General features: G+C 45.8%; 1 protein-coding gene and 1 long non-coding RNA gene across 10 annotated transcripts in view; one reads left to right on the forward strand and one right to left on the reverse strand.

Moving 5' to 3' along the window:
• LOC149467665 (uncharacterized) overlaps nt 1–16825 on the forward strand; it is a 325880-nt gene that overhangs the window by 103103 nt on the left and 205952 nt on the right. The window lies entirely within an intron of this gene.
• LOC149467667 (uncharacterized) overlaps nt 8915–16825 on the reverse strand; it is a 30993-nt gene continuing 23082 nt past the window's right edge. Inside the window, exon 2 of the long non-coding RNA XR_016311883.1 lies at nt 8915–9500. This is a non-coding gene — a long non-coding RNA (uncharacterized LOC149467667). The remainder of the gene's footprint in view (nt 9501–16825) is intronic.

The following is a 16825-nucleotide window of genomic DNA, read 5'->3' on the forward strand; positions in this document are numbered from 1 at the left end:
ACCCTATGACAAAATGGAACCCACCAGCAGTGTGAGGAGACCTGAAAGTGGCACATGGCAGAGTGTGGCGATGGAGACAGCAGCAATGGGAGGCCGTACAGGGACCCATGACACACTCTGGACCTGGCAGCAGCATGAGGAGGCGGTACAGGGGCCCATGACAGATTACGGGCCTGGCAGCAGCATGAGGAGTCGGTACGGGGGCCCATGGCAGATTACGGGCCTGGCAGCAGCATGAGGAGGCGGTACAGGGGCCCATGGCAGAGTGGCGGAGCGTAAGCAGCTAAAATTGAAGGCCATACAGAGGCCTATGTTAAAAAGTCCCCCCAGCAGCAGCGTGGGGAGACGACTATCAAGAGTCCAATGGCAGAGTGGCGGAGCAGAAGCAGCTTCAATTGAAGGCCATACACAGGCCTAGGTTTAAAAGTCCCTCACAGTTAATTCCAATAACGAACTCTACTCCTCCGTGCAATCTACTTACGAGACCCTGGGCAGGTCTGGGTCCAATTTGTGGTAGAGACTGGTTTTGTTCAGCCATGCTTGAGCGAGTAATAACAGGTCTGTGCTGCCCTTTGGTGTCTGGCTTAATGCGCACAACACTGAACGTCCCAGCGTTTGTCAACGATTTGCCGTTAAGTGATGCAAACCCGCTGAACCACGTTCATGAGGAGCCGGTACAGGGGTTTCATGAATCAGTATGGACCTGACAGCAGCGTGAGCAGACGACAGAGACACATGGCGCAGGGTGGCGGTGTAGGCAGCATTATTCTGAAGCCATACACAGGCCTAGGTTAAAAAGCGGAAGCCGTCAGCAGCGTGAGCAGACGACAGAGACACATGGCGCAGGGTGGCGGTGGATGCAGCAGTATTCGGAAGCCAAACACAGGCCTCGGTTAAAAAGCGGAAGCCGTCAGCAGCGTGAGCAGACGACAGAGGCACATGGCGCAGGGTGGCGGTGGAGGCAGCAGCAATGGAAGGCCATACAGCACCCTATCACAAAATGGAACCCACCAACAGTGTAAGCAGACCTGAAAGTGGCACATGGCAGAGTCTGGCAATGAAGTCAGCAGCAATGGGAGGCCGTACAGGGACCCATGACACACTCTGGACCTGGCAGCAGCAAGAGGAGGCGGTACAGGGGCCCATGGCAGAGTGGCGAAGCGTAAGCAGCTTAAATTGAAGGCCATACAGAGGCCTATGTTAAAAATAATAACATGTTTGGGGCATGATTAATGGCGGATTTAGTCAGTTGTGTCAGGAACTGGTGGTTTGAAATCCAGACTAATCCACGCCTGATTCATTTTCACAAACGTGAGTCTCTCCACACTTTGGGTGGACAGTCGTGTCCTCCGCGGAGTTACAATACCTCCTGCCGCACTAAACACGCGCTCCGATGCCACGCTACTGGCCGGGCATGACAGCCTTTCAAGGGCAAATTCAGCTAGTTGGGGCCAAAGGTCAAGTTTTGTTGCCCAGTAGTCAAGGGGATTGTCTACCTCGGTTGGCAGGGTGCTGCCAAGTAGGCCCGAGCCTGTTGTTTGAGGTCCTGCTCCAGGTCCACCTGATGCTGCTGCTGCTGCGGCTGGTTAGTAGTTTCCTCACTGCGCTGGTGAAGAAAGCTACTCATCATCAACTGCAGACTGAGGCAGCCGCTGCTGGTGGAGCTGCCACTGCTCCTACCACCCCACCCCTCCCCTGCTGCCATGGCAGCGGAACGCGAGCGCACACGGCCCACAGTGTCTGAGGATGGACGTTGGCGCAGAAAGGCAGAGACCAACTGAATACATAGGTGGTTTTTATAGTACGTTATTTTGGCCTCCCTCTCAGCAGGTGTGAAAAAGGCCACCATTTTTGAATGGTAGCGAGGGTCCAACAAGGTGGACAGCCAAAAGTCATCCCTCTGTCTGATGGTTATTATTTGGCTGTCGCTACGCAAGCAACCGAGCATGCTATGGGCCATTTGTGCCAAGGAATGCGAGGGACTCCCTGCCTCCATCTCCACAGCATACTGCCACGGTGCGTCTGGGTCCTCTGTCTCCTCCTCCTCCTCTACCAGATGCTCCTGCTCCTCCACTCCTGTCCGCTGAGTGGAAAAACCACCCATTTCACTCAATAATTCCTGAGCACCAATGTCCTCCTCTACCTCCTCCTCTTCTTCCTGTCCTGCCCCCACAGGGGTCATGTGGCGTTGAGATCTGTGTGCCACATCTACCGCACCCTGACCAGCCATTGTTAACAGCATTTGTTCCAGGACGTGCAACAGAGGAATGACGTCATTCATCCCATAGTCCTGCCGACTCACAAATAGCGTGGCCTCCTCAAAGGGCCTGAGCAAGCGGCAGGTGTCACGCATGAGCTGCCAATGGCTGACATCTAAGTTACACAGGGGAGTACCTTTATCCGCTTGTAACATCAGGAAATCGGTGATGGCCTTTCGCTGTTCGTAAAGGCGGTCTAACATATGTAGGGTTGAATTCCACCTTGTTGCAACGTCGCAGATCAGGCGATGCTGTGGAATTCCGTTCTGCCGCTGCAGCTCAAGGAGGGTGTGCTTTGCGGTGTAGGAATGGCTGAAATGCATGCAAAGTTTACGTGACATTTAAGGATGTCTTGCAGTGGGATGGTGGATTTTAGGAACCGCTCGACAACCAGATTGAACACGTGAGCCATGCATGGCGCATGGCACAACCTTCCTTGACGCAGAGCAGACACCATGTTCTTTCCGTTGTCGGTCAACATGGTTCCGATTTTCAGTTTGCGCGGAGACAGCCATCTGTCGATTTCTCTGTTCATTACACTCAGAAGTTCCTCCCCTGTGTGACTACGTTCGCCAAGGCATACCAGGTGCAGCACAGCGTGACACCGTTGCGCCCTGCACATGTGATATGCCGGTCGGGTAATGGGACTTGGCACGGGGGTGGCGGCTGAGGACACGGCGGAAGAAGAGGTGGTAGAGGCAGACATCTTTGCTGGACCAAGGACGTGCAAACGTGGAGGCAAAAGCGGCGTGACCTGTCCAAGTTGCTGGTGCGGCTGTGCCGGCACCACGTTCACCCAGTGGGCCGTAAATGACATGTACTGTCCCTGACCGTAGTTACAGCTCCACACGTCGGCGCTGCTGTGCACTTTGGCAGAGACCGACATGCTCAAAGACTGGCCCACCATCTCTTCTACATGTGAATGCAGGGCTGGCACTGCCTTTTTGGCGAAGAAATGCTGGCTTGGCACTCTCCACCGCGGCTCGGCACAAGCCATCATTTCTCGGAAAGGTGCTGAGTCCACCACTTGGAAAGGGAGGGACTGCAGCACCAGCAACTTGGACAGGAGGACGTTCAGCTTCTGCACCGTCGGGTGCGTGCTCGCAAACTGTTGTCTCTTGGAAACGGATTCCAAGAAAGACTGCTGACGGAATCCGTGAAGAGGAGTAGCAGGAGAAGGAGCATCTGAACGAGCGGAAGATGCCAACGAGCGACAACTCCCCTCAGCAGAGGTGTTGGAGCCTTGACTGGCTGATAGAGGGCGATTGACGTCGGGTGACGGAGCAAGTAACGGAGCGGGTGATGGAGCGGGGGCTGGGGCAGGCAGAACCGCCGTATCATTATCACGGTTTTCCCAGGCCACCGAATGGCGACGCTGCATATGCTGACGCAACGCTGTAGTCCCAACATGGGCCCCCTGGCCACGCTTGACTTTCTGGCCACATAGTCGACATACGGCTACGTTTACTTCCTCGGGCGGCTTGACGAAAAATTGCCACACCGCCGAGTAGGAAACTTTGCCCCCGTTACTCCTCACTGGCTGACTGCTACTTCCTCCGTGCACACCGGCACCACTACTGGCCGTGGTGGTAGGCTGCAGTGGAGCTGGTGCTCTACTCCGTGGCCGTTTGCCTCCACTGACACTGCTGCGACCCTGCTGCCTCCTGGGCAACCCACCGACTGTTTTGCTCGCTGTCAAGCTGGCACCCTCTTCTCCTGATGATGCGGAAGCAATAGCCTGATGACGACGAGGCTGCCAAGTGCGATCAGCCTCATCATCATCAATTAGGGTCTCCGCGTCACTACTAGCCCCCTCGGCTGCGTGTGGGTCAGGAGACAGACCTGTCTCTAGACCGGCTACCGAGCCACTCTCCTCGCCAGTACTTCTTCGCCAGTACTTCTTCGCCTGGCTGTTGAAGAGGCGGATGTCTCCCCCCGTTTCTGACCGCCCTCTGTTAGCTCTTCCTCACTGTACAGTGGGGCTGAGCCCACAGCATGCGATACTTCGCTTGGTGAGGGAACACCAAAGGACAGGGGCAGGTAGAGGACACGTGATTTCAGTGGGCTTGCTCCCGGGCCATGCCAACTAACGGTTGTGTCTGACGTACCCACCGACCGTTGGCTGTAGGTGTCAGAGGTGACCTGGGAAGAGGAAGACGACCGAGTCAACCAATCGATGACGGCAGGGTTGTCGGTGGAGACACGACCGCTGGATGACACCGGGAGCACTGGCCTCTGGCTGCGACTAGTGCTGCCTCGACCCCTTCCTCTGCTGCCACGTCTGCTCGCACCTGAAACATTGCCTCTTCTGCCACTCCTCTGCGTGTTGTCTGACATACTCTTTAATTCAATAAGCACCCCAAACATAAAACAGGATTTAACTCTTTGAACGTACAATAGTGGTTGTGAAGCAGAAAGTAACGATTCTGTGTCCCTGAGTAATGATTCTGTGTCCCTGAGTAACGATTCTGTGTCCCTGAGTAACGATTCTGTGTCTGTCCCTGAGTAACGATTCTGTGTCCCTGAGTAACGATTCTGTGTCCCTGAGTAACGATTCTGTGGCCCTAAAGTCTCTGTGGCTCTAACTTTGTCCCTAATACAGATAGGTCTGTCTAACTTGAATGACCGGAGGCTAATGGAGAATTCTAAGATGGCCGCGATTTATAGCTCCACCATTACACAGTGCTGGCTGGCTGGCTGGCTGCTGATTGGCTAATGCGATCACATGTCATGAATGAATGCATTATGGGTCAGCGCGCCTTGTCTGCGCGCCTTTACAGAGTTCCCCGCTCCGTCGCCACACATGTCGCCGCCATTTTTGGGAAAATTCGATTCGTGCATCCGAAGTTTGCTAATTTTTGGATTCGGCGCGAATCGAATTTTTCCTAATCTTCGAAACGAATTCCACTTCGTCATGTTCGATTTGCTCATCTCTATTAATGATCATAGTGGAAATGACGTTACTAGCACAGCATTATGAGGGGAGATGTGCAGTATCGACACAATAGGTTCTGTATCGCATAATCACTCATCAGTTCACTCCTCTGTGACACATCTACTGTATATACACATTATTTATATATATATATACATATATATATATATATATATATATATATATATATATATATAAACACACACTGGGTTTTTTTTAACTACACTCCCCACTGACACCACCAACTGTGGAAGGGAGTTCCATATTCTCACCACTCTGACTGTAAGGGCCCCCTTACACAGTTTAAGATTGAACCTCTTTTTGTCCAACTTCATTGTGTGATCACGTGTTACTACTAATGATACTATTTTCATTATCAAGTTCTTGGATATGGTCCCTTTTATTATTCCTTCCAATAGTTTATACACTATTAATGTTAGGCTTACTGGTCTGTAGTTTCCAGGTACTGTTTATGTTGCAGTCCTATTTTGAATATGTGTATCACATTTGCTTATTGCCAATTAGCTGATACCATTCCAGTCAGTAAGCTGTCCCTAAAAATTAGAAAATATTGAAAGTGGAGGTAAGCATGGAGGTGGTTAGTAAAAGGGGTCTCAGGTGGAGATGATGGTGAGAGAAGGAGGTGCAGGCACAAAGGGTGGTGAGAGAAAGGGTGTGCAGGCCTGGAGGATGATGAGAGAAGGAAGAGTGCAGGTGTGGTGAGTGGTGAGAGCAGGAGGACAGCAGCCGCAGAGAACAGTGAGAGAAGGGGTAATGCAGTCATGATGAGTGCTGAGAGAACGAGGCCTGCAGGTGTGGTGGATCCTACAAAACTGGAGGTAACATGGTTGGTGTTAAGAAAAAGGGGCTGAGGTTTTTGCAGGATGCTGAGAGAAGATAAGTGTAGGGACAGTGCAAGGGGAGAGAAGGGGTAGTGCAGTCATGGTGAGTGCTGAGAGGAGGGCTGCAGGTTTGTGAATTCTACAAAACTGGAAGTGACATGGTTGGTGTTAAGAAAAAAGGGGTGAGGGTTTGCAGGATGGTGAGAGAAGATGGCTGTAGGCACAGTGCAGGGGGAGTGAAAATGAGAGGGCTGGCTGACATTGAATAAGGGGGGTTGGGTAATAGTTGGGGGGGGATCTAGCTAACCTAGTACGAACTTAGGTTGGGGAAGTGGGGTATGCACAGTAGTTGCTGAGAGGAGGGTGCAAGTGCCATGCAGGAGGGGGTATGGTAGAATGTGCAGTTTGGATCTGCCTGACAGAGCGAAGATGTGTTGGATGATGATGAGCAGGGGAAGGATGACCTTGCGGGAGGGGGGAATGAGCAGGGGAAGGATGACCTTGCAGGAGGGGGGAAGGTTATACTGGGGAAGGGGGGCTGGCTGACTTTGCAGGAGAAGCGTTGATTGATACTAAGTGGGGGCTGGTTGATATTGCTGGAAGAGGAGTGGATGAATGATAGCAGGGGATGAGTTATAGTAGGGGGGCTAGCTGTCATTGAAGGAGGAGGGGTTAAGTAATAGCACAGGGGGTAGAGTGCACAAAGCAACATCTAAAGAGATGCTGTTTGTCTGCCTGGATCAGGGGCGGACTGACCATTTGGAAACTTCCTGAGGGCCCGGGGTCAGTAGGGGGCCCCATGAGATGCCCCTGGTACCTTTTTCATAGGCTTTTTTGAGTTTGGGCAAGGACACAGGGGCCCCATGATCCCCTATTGCCCGGGGGGCCCCATGAGTTGTCAGTCCGCCCCTGGCCTGGATGCTGATAGAAGTGCTGTCTACGCACACAGGATCTGCTGTTTTCCCTGCTCCCACTGCTGGGGTTGATAGACTGCCTAATTGTCACAATACATATTCCAATCTAACCATGCAATCTCTGTACAATTACCTTTAGCACTAACAAAACCGTGTAATATGAGGACCTACATAAACCCTCATGCACACTAGCTTAAAAATGGAGCGTTTAAGAAATGCAAACATTCTTAAATGGATTTGAATGCATCCCATGGTCTTCTGTGTACATTTGTTCACTAGATGTTCAGAAGCATTTACAAGCTTGATATTTAGATACATTTACCAAATGAAGAAAAAATTGCATTCATGGTCCATTTAGTGTTGGTTTTGCAGTTGAACATAGCTGAATGAATGTAAACATGTATAAACACAGCTAAAGCTGATTTTAATATAGGAACATCTAAATGCAGGAAAAGGTGATCTGGGACGCATAGAAATAGTTTTTACTTGTTAGCGAACTTCTTCTGCATGTAGAAAAACTAAACACAAAAGTGCTACTGTACATGAGGCTTGAATTATTCAATCAATTTATTTCCAGTCAGGCTACATACCTGTTGTTAATAGAGCTAAAGTAAATTGTACAATCAGATTGTAATGTGTGTAGTGAGCATAAGTGCTTTTCTGCTGCTGTTTCAGATATCTCCTCAGTTTGCCTGCTCTCAGATCCTTGACTATACTGTGCAAACTGCTAGGGCTTAGACAGCAGGCTGAGGAGGGGAAAGCTGAAGAAACAGAGAATTCCCTGGGCTGGATCCCCAGCTTTGTGACCAGGGAAGTAGATGGGTTTTGTATAGGGACTGGGATGGAGCAATCCAATGACGCATGCAGACTGGCTGCTGGCTGGCAGCTATATCCGTAGTTGAAGGGTTGCCTGGAGGGTGGAAGTTCAGCAGATAAAGGGATGTTCTTATTTCTGATTGCTTGTAAGTGCTATAACATGGCTAAGATGACCAGATATTATCAGGGGAGGAGACTGCAATTGTTGTGGAGCCCTCAGCTTCCCACACCCTCTCCTCCTCCAAGCAGGAGCATATTTACCACAAGGCAAACAAGGCATTTGCCTAGGGCGGCATTTTTTAGAGGGCAGCACTGACCCCTGGCAGAAGGGACATATGCAGCATGGGAACCAGGTTGGATCCAAGAGAGGCTGGGGGCTGCTTGATGGTGTATGCAGAGCCCAACTGTTGTTTCCAGGGTAGTCCAGAGCTGTGAAGGTGAGTGTCTTTCTTTCTGTCGCCATGGGGGGGTGAATGTTAGTGGAAGGCCCTCTCGGGTGGGAGGGGGGATGGGGCAGGGGTGGTGTTGGTCACTGTCAGGCTCTCTCTGTGGAGGGGGGTGGGGGTGTGTCTGGTGTTTGGCCCATGTGAGGCTCTCTCTCTGAGGGGAGGAGCATCTGATTTTTGTGTTGCCTAGGGCAGCACAAAACCTAAATACACAACTGCCTGGAGTACTGGGTTTCTGGAGACTGGTAGGGGCAGAGCTGTTGGCTGATCGACCAATAGAAAGGAAAGGATAGGGAGTGGAAGAGGAAGAAGGAGGAGAACTTGCAACTACAGGCAGATAAGGAGACTAAGACATTATTCTCAATGGGAAAGTGAAGCTGGGCTAAGAAAATGAAAGTCCAACTTAGCTTTTTTTTGTTTTTAAAAATATATTAGGGATGAGCATAGAGCAGTGTAAGAAAATATAGCTTGGCTTACATTCATAAGAGCAGGTAGGTTTTGTAGTATTATTTAGGGCATAAACACAAGCCGGAGTCAATGGAGGTAAAGGATCTTTATCCTATTTAATCCCCAATGCTATTTGCTGTGAAAGAGCATTGCCAGTCATTTGATAATCCCCAAGCAAGACGCTTATTATCATTACTAGTGTTAATATGAACAGCCCTTCCCCCTCAATTTGTGAAGAGATTTGTAACGCAGATAATTATTAACCAAGTAATCTTTATTGAATATCTCCATGACTTCATATTTTCTTATAAAGAGAAAATAAATGTCCCATCATGCAATACTGGGTAAGCTGAGTTTAGAGTATCTATTACATGAACTGCAAAAACACATGGTCCCAAAGTCAAGACAGTTTCCTTATTAAATATACCGGTAGTTACTTAAAAAAACAAAAACTGTAAAAACAAAAGCACCAATTGTTATACATTTTACATGCCGTAATGTATAAATATATTATTTAGTTGACTCTGATGGTTGTTAGGAATTATTTAGCCCATGAGGTGTGTCCTTGTCTTGAGATGAAGCTTTGATCAGGGCACTGGTGGTGTAGGTCTCCAGCTCAGCACAGAGATTTGCCTGCACGTGCATATTCAGCACAGGTGCGACCCAAATTCACTCCTTGCAGCAGCAAGTCTGTAAACTTATCCAATCCAATACAAGTGGTTAAAGGTGCCAGGAACCCATATACAGCACCAAGGAAGATGCTCAGTGGCCAGGCCAAGAAAATCAAGACCACTATCCAAAATATGCACCACAGAACACATGTACAGGTAGCCATTGCGTGCCTGCAGGGAAAAAAAAAGCATGGCATCATAAATACTCAGCTAATCAAAAGTATTTCCTACAACAGATGTCTGGTTAATTCTAAGCTCAAATCTGAAAAAAATAGTTTCAAGAGCAAATAACAATAATAAATATTTCACGTGCATGTAATATAATAAAACTACCTTTATTTATGGCTTTAAATACTGAGGAAAACATGGTGAAAGAAAAGGGAAAATCATTTTAAGTAAGCATTTTGACATGCTCTTTCCTTCCTTATAGATAAAATCACATGGAGCTAGCTACACAGACCACAGAGGCCTGGAAAGCAGAAGTTCCTCATAACTGACTTTTATGACTTCTGTAACGGTGAAGTGTTTACAACATCAGTAATGAGACTAAACAGACAACGCATGACCCAGCAAATGGGACAGCGCTGTCAGTCATGATCCTACTGTTAACAGATAATGGAGCTCCCATTCTGGGAAGTATGTTAATTCCCTGTGAGATAATATAATTTACCAATTTTAGCTTTATGTATTAATCTGTAGACACGAAGACCACATTGTCCTAAAGCCATGTAGTGCATTTAGTAAGCATATATTGAAATAATTAACATAGGTTCTAAGTTTTCGAGTTTGGGAGTAAAGTCATGCACTGGCTTTTTAAAACTCCCCTAGATCTGCATGTGGGAATGCATTGGTGGTGATATTTTTACAAAGCAATAAGACTTTGCAGAATTTTCATGTATTTTAACAAAGAGGAGACAACTGATACCACAACTTGGGCTGTCATACTGTGAGTGACAGAGCAGACCGGGATTTGGTTGGGAGATTTCCTAGTTGCTCCAACTTTAATCTACCCAAAACTGAATAACAAGAATTGATGGATTTTTCCCCTTACCTGTAATAACAACTATATTCTTCACAACAAGTTTAAGGCTCCATGCACACGGGGCGTTTTAATAACGCTGGTAACGTTAGCTGTTTAAAGTTTTTCAGTGGTTTTTAGCATTATTGGGTTTAGCAATGTTTACCGTGTTTTCTAGCAGTTTTATTTTTCTCAAAAAAAGTCCAAAACTCCGCTTTTCTGTGAATTACCACGATTTGCCGTATTTTTCAGTGTTTAGAGCGTTTTTAGAGCTAAAAAACTCCTCTACAAACCCACTAGTTCTGGGGGGTTTTTCCAGCCCAAAAACGCTCCTGCCAAAAAATGCTGATTACAGTCTGTGTGCATGGACACATAGGATAACATGCTGGGGAGTTTACTGGCTGTGGAAAAAAACATCAAAAGCCAAAATGAGCAGCTGTAAAAACGTCCAGTGTGCATGAGGACGAATAGTTTACTATCTGAGAAAACTAACTTAAAGTGATATTAATCCCTCCTGTTTTTATGTAGCTTGGTTAACTTTGCATTCAAAATCATAATTATTATGCCCCTTCTTACTTTTCTCAGTGACGCCTTTCTTCTGATTTTCATCTCTTCTTTTCTTTCCTGCTCTACAGTGTCTCTATATCCACCTGTAAATACCCAAGTGTGCATGCTCCCAGCTGGTGCTGTGTACTTACATAGACACACACAGTGCCTGGGAACCATGCCCCTGCTTCCTTCTCCTCCCAGCAATTTGAAGGCAGCAGGAACCTATCACTCAGATGCTCTCAGTACCCTTCTCTACAGCCCAGGAGATCAAGGAAGCGGCAGAGATGTCCCAGACCCAGCAGCAGTGACAAAGGACTGTAGATAAGTATTTGGAGACAAAGGGGCATAAAAACATACTGGGGTTAATTTACCATAATGCAGAAAAAACATGAAGGTAAAATGACTAACATTTAGTACCTCTTTAACAAAAGTAGATTTTATTTGTCATGAACCTGTCATGGCTTTGAAATGGTCCACCAGTTCTGCAGGCAGAGATGTACATGCTGATACCATCAATACAATGCAGAATATGTGGTGGTAACACCAAGACATTGCAACCTACTCCTATTGATCCGATACTCCTCCCCTGGTGCCCAACACGACCAATTGGCTCCAGTCCCTTGGTGCAGCATCTTGTGGCCTGGGCTAGGTCTGCCACCTGTTGGGTACTTTGCAGAGCAGTACTGTGGTTCCAGGTGCTGAAACGTTCTCTATTTTCTAGCACTTGGCACTGAAACAAGGTTGGTACTGTCAGGCAAAGTGATTACCACCCAACTATGCAAGTGTATTCTCATCTGGAAGCGGGAGAGAAAAGGACACAGGAACGTGTAAGTAACCACTGGCTTTTTCATTTATGCAGTTTAGCACTGTTTTTATGCCTCAACCTTGAGAATGAGATCCCTATAAAAATAAGTTTTTGCAATTTGTATTCACACACGTCTGTTGCCCTATTTGTTGTATTTGGTCATGTTCATATTTTTGAAAGGGAGATGCATATGGGGCTTATAGCGACACAGCTATCTGAAATGATAAAAGCATTTCATGGTAGAAACAATTCACAGTACATTAGGATTTACTTTAGCACCACAGTTTACTAAAGTCTAATAAATATGTCATATACTTTGACTGTGATATGGGTAAGTCTGACACACGGCTAATGCTACTGAATGTCCAGGATTAGAAAGCTGAAGAGAACCTACAGTGTATGCGAGGTTATCTTGGTAGCCTTAAGGACATTGTGACCTTGGGGAGCAAACACATGATAAGGTTACCAGGAAACAGGGAAAGAAGCTATTTTCAGAGAGAAGGGAAGTCCTTACTTCAGCCACATGTAAAATGCAATTGCTGTATTGTAAAACGCTGCTGTTTTCTACATGCATTATACTGCAATCCTCAGGAATGCGCTCAAGCTTCATAGCACTAAGCTGTACTAAATACATTTAAAGGCCAAGTTCACCTTTTAAAAAATAACTATACATTTTTGTTGTTAAAAAAGGCGCATTTATTATTTGTTTCCACATGAGCCTGCAAAGTATTACATCCCTGATCAGTAGGTCACAGATGCAATACCAGGCTCCTGCAGACTCTTCCTCCAGCTCAGAGAACTACAACTGCAGTGATTGCCACACTTGATAACTGCAAGCATGTTTTCCGCACATCGACTGGAAATATGGAGATAGCATATTCGCATGGCTCAATAATTGAAGTTTTTTCAGCGAAAAGGAGACAAATCCAATTTTTTTCAGTTGGTGCAAAAAAGAAGCAGTTCTAAGCACTAGTTCTCATGTACCTGAACAGATTGAGTTGCCTGTCTAGAATGTTGGACAGAAGCATAGGGCAGCTCCAAATTTTAAAAATTCACCCTGCTTTTTAGAAAATATACTTCAGGTGTTTTAAAAGCATTTAATTACATAGTAAAACACTTCAAACTAAGGTTAGGGGAAAAAAAAATCTTTTTTTTAGTTTGTCAAAAGTTAATAAAAATGGAGCAGCCCCCTTATTGCTGTGAGCCCTTCATTTACTGACAGCAGAAATAATTCTATCATTTTGTGTTTGTAATATATATTTCACTACAATCAATAATAAATCAATTAAAAGATTAGGCCATTCAAAGCTAATAGAGTTCTAGTCGAATAGGGTGAGTCGCATACTGTCTTCTTAAATCATCTGAGATCTCTCTGACATAGTTCCTGAAACTCTTCCTAACAATCTTGTAGTTTTGGGCATCTTTAGATTTTCATCCAGGCAGGAGTTCCTGCTCTTCCTGTGGCATTCTCCATAACACAAAATGAATTAAAACGCCACATTGAGAAACTAGAATCCCCTCCTGATGGCTGTGTCTAATGTGTGAACCTAGAACCTCAAAAATAAAGATCTCACCATCCCTGTGCCTGCGTGGGTTTCCTCCGGGTACTCCGGTCTCCTTCCACACTCCAAAGACATGCTGGTAGGTTAATTGGATCCTGTCTAAAATTGGCCCTAGTATGTGTATGTGTGAATGTGAGTTAGGGACCTTAGATTGTACGCCCCTTGAGGGTTAGGGACTGATGTGAATGTACAATATATATGTTAAAAATATATCAGTACCTGAAAAAAATAATCACTATCCCTTAGACAAACAGGAAGGCACGAAGTAGTTGACACCTTCAGAATCTACCAAAAGCTAAAATGTCGAATCTAGGAAAAGTTAAAGTGGTGTTAAACCCAAAACCGAAAATATAATTTCTTGCAGCTTACCAGTCATTAGATGTGGTGACTGCATCAGTTTTCTTTTCTTTAGCTTTTCCCCTCTGTTTTCACCTGATGATTTGGCCAGTTAGGCCCCTTTCACATGGGCGTTACGTCTGTCCACTTTCCATCCGTCTGTTTATGGATGAAAAACGGACAGTAATGCATTCCTATAGGCAAATGGATGTAAACAGACCATCTATTTACATAATTTTTTTTGTCCTCTTCCATTCAAATCACTTTTTTTTTCAACGGAACAAGTCTGCATTTTGTTCCATTTAAATAACAGAAGTAGACAAAAAGTGGATGAAAAACCAATGTAAACCGAATGGAACTAAACTGAAGATGGATGTTAACTGATATAAACTCAATCAATTGTTCTTAACAAAAATGTGACTGAATGGATGACGCTGTGTGAAAGGCGCTTAACACACTTCCTATATTAATGAGACACCACTTTGGAGGAATGAGCCAGGACACAGCAGACCGCAGCACTGTTGGTCGGGGGGGTTGAGGAGAGGAGTGTCAGATGTATTGACAGATTTAAGAACAGTGACTAATTGAAGCCAAACTCCAGCTCACACTTTATATTCAGTTACAGCAAACAGTTTTTTGGGGGGTTACAGGTTACATATGTTTTACATCATGGGTCTCCAAACTCCAAAACTGACTGTGGCCAGCCCTGGTGTCAATGGGAGTAAAAAATGCTCCATCATTGGCATTAGTAGGAGGAATAATGCCCCATTGTTGGTCTCGGGAAGGAAAATCATTGGTTTCAGCGCAAGGAATAGTGCCCCATCATTGGTGTTAGCGCAAGGAATAGTGCCCCATCATTCATGTATCTGGTAGGAATAGTACCCCATTGTTGCTGTCAGTGGGAGGGATAGTGCCTTGCATCGGTAGGAGAAATAGTACCTTAAGGGCCAGATAAAGGCAAGCAAAGGGCCACAGCTGGCTCCCGAGCCACAGTTTGGAGACCACTGCTTTACATAAATTATTATTATACAGGATTTATATAGCTCCATCAGTTTGCTCAGCGCTTTACAATATAACGGGAGACAATACAGCAACAATTCAGTTCAATACAAGAAGGATAGGAGGGCCCTGCTCCTTGGAGCTTACAATCTAAGAGATCTAAAAACTAATCATTTTAGCCACCCATGCCAGTGTTAAATGGTCTGTCTCATCCTTTTAAATTGATGCAATCTACTGGAGACTTTGAACTTTTATCAAATCAATATATGAAAGTAGAAGAGAGCCTAAAAGGAAAATGAATGCAGCTATCTAAGAATTGGTAGGCTGCAATATAATAAATGTTTTCTTTTGGGTTTAATACCACTTTAATCTTTAAGTGAGAATACCAGAAACAACTAGCAAGTCAGATTTTTTTTTTTTAAAGGACCACCATAATATTGCATGACGGATAAGTGTTAGCATTCCTGCCATGCAGCTTATGAATCCAACTGTGACAACCTGCATACCATGTAAGGGTTTGAGTGAGAGAAGGAAACCTGAGAGCAAAGGACAAGGAAATGCTTTCTTAATAAGGAGCCAATCCTTTGGTCTGAGCATTGAAACTCAAGTCTAACAATGAAATTTTACCCTACTGCAATGCCTCAATGAAAACCATAAGGATTGGATAATATGTTTTGGCAACTGTATGCATTCAATACTTTATTTTTTATTTTTTTTTACTAGACTGTATCCAGAGCTAGGTTTGCTATTGGCAAATGGAAGCCATAAAGGAAGCTTTTTTCCATATGTGCTTTTTTTGCTTTTCCATTGATTTCAGTGGGGAATGCATAGGAGAAAAATGCTTATGCTGCTAGCAGTAAGGTATTTCCATTCTTAAAGAGGAGCTGCAGTCTCCCTAAAAAATTAAGTCATCTGCTACAAATACTGTAGCTGCTGACTTTCAATATAGGGACACTTGCTTGTCCAGGGATCCAGCAGTTTCCTCACCTGAGCCGATTCTTCAATTGGCTTCGGGTGCAGTCGCCGGTATCTTAGGTAAGGGAAATCGGCAGTGAAGCCTTCCAGCTTGCAGACTGTTTCCTAATGTGCATGCGCGAGCTGCACTGAGCTTTGTGAATGGTCCCTCAGTCTTCTGGGACCCGTGAAGGCTGTGATGGGTTCTAGGACCTGTAAAGGCTGCGTGGAGAAGGAGGGGCTGAACGTCGTGGAAATGATTGTGGGTACCTGTCAAAACCAGATACCTGCTCCCTCCATCCCCAAAAAAGTTCCAAACATGGCAGTGGAGTGGGGAAAGATGCAAACAAGCAGAACCTCCCCTTTTTGGTTGAAGTTCCAATTTAAGCTGGTCATACACTGGGTGAATTTCAGCCAGTTCCTCAAAAACTGGACAAAACTATCTCAGTGGGCTTGCTCGCTGTCTGCCAGCCCCACTTCTTCGACCAACTTTTCTCGGATGGGGCTGCTGGAAAATTTTTGAATGAGTAATGACCGCATCCAATCAAATACATCTACTGTTCAGGTATTTTGACAGCAGGCAGAGCCATCTGTCAAAATGCTACAGCCGTACAATAGCAAAATACAATAGTGGTAGATGTAGAAAACTATTAGTGTATGGTCAACTGTAAGTTCACTATGCTTATTGCAACGTCATAATTTCTTGTGTGTTTCCCAGTTGGACTACAAGCAGGCATGCCATTGCTCAGTGCACTGACACATTCAGTCTTAAAGTACAATTAAACCCTCATGTTAATCTCCTTTGTTCTTCCCCAGTCTTACTTTTTAACTATTATTGTTAATTCTCTCCTGCCTTCCACTCTTCAGTGCTTCGCCAAACTTCTGGTCTGGAGTGCACCCTGAGCACATCAGTGTACCATTAACCCTTGTGGCCTGCCATATTGCATATGTGCCCTAACACAGCACCAGAGCGCTGCCGGTACTGCTATGTTTTGGGCACATACACATTTCAGGCAGTGCTTTGGACATGTGCACAATACAGATAGTGCCAAAGATTGTTGATTCAGAGTATCTAACTCCTCCCCACTCTTTAAAACTTAAAGTTTTGGCTGGACTTTCACTTTAACCTGGACTGGCAGCAGCCATTCCCAGTGCTCACAATACTATGCCAACAAAATAACCAAGTCAGTGCAGAGAGCTAATGACTCACCAACCATTCCATTAACTTTGATTTGTTCACTTCTGTTTACAGATAATGCATGTGAACATGTTT

Source organism: Staurois parvus, unplaced genomic scaffold (assembly GCF_062004578.1).
Source record: "Staurois parvus isolate SC_StPar_1 unplaced genomic scaffold, SC_StPar_1.0 ptg000104l, whole genome shotgun sequence".
NCBI lineage: Eukaryota > Metazoa > Chordata > Amphibia > Anura > Ranidae > Staurois > Staurois parvus.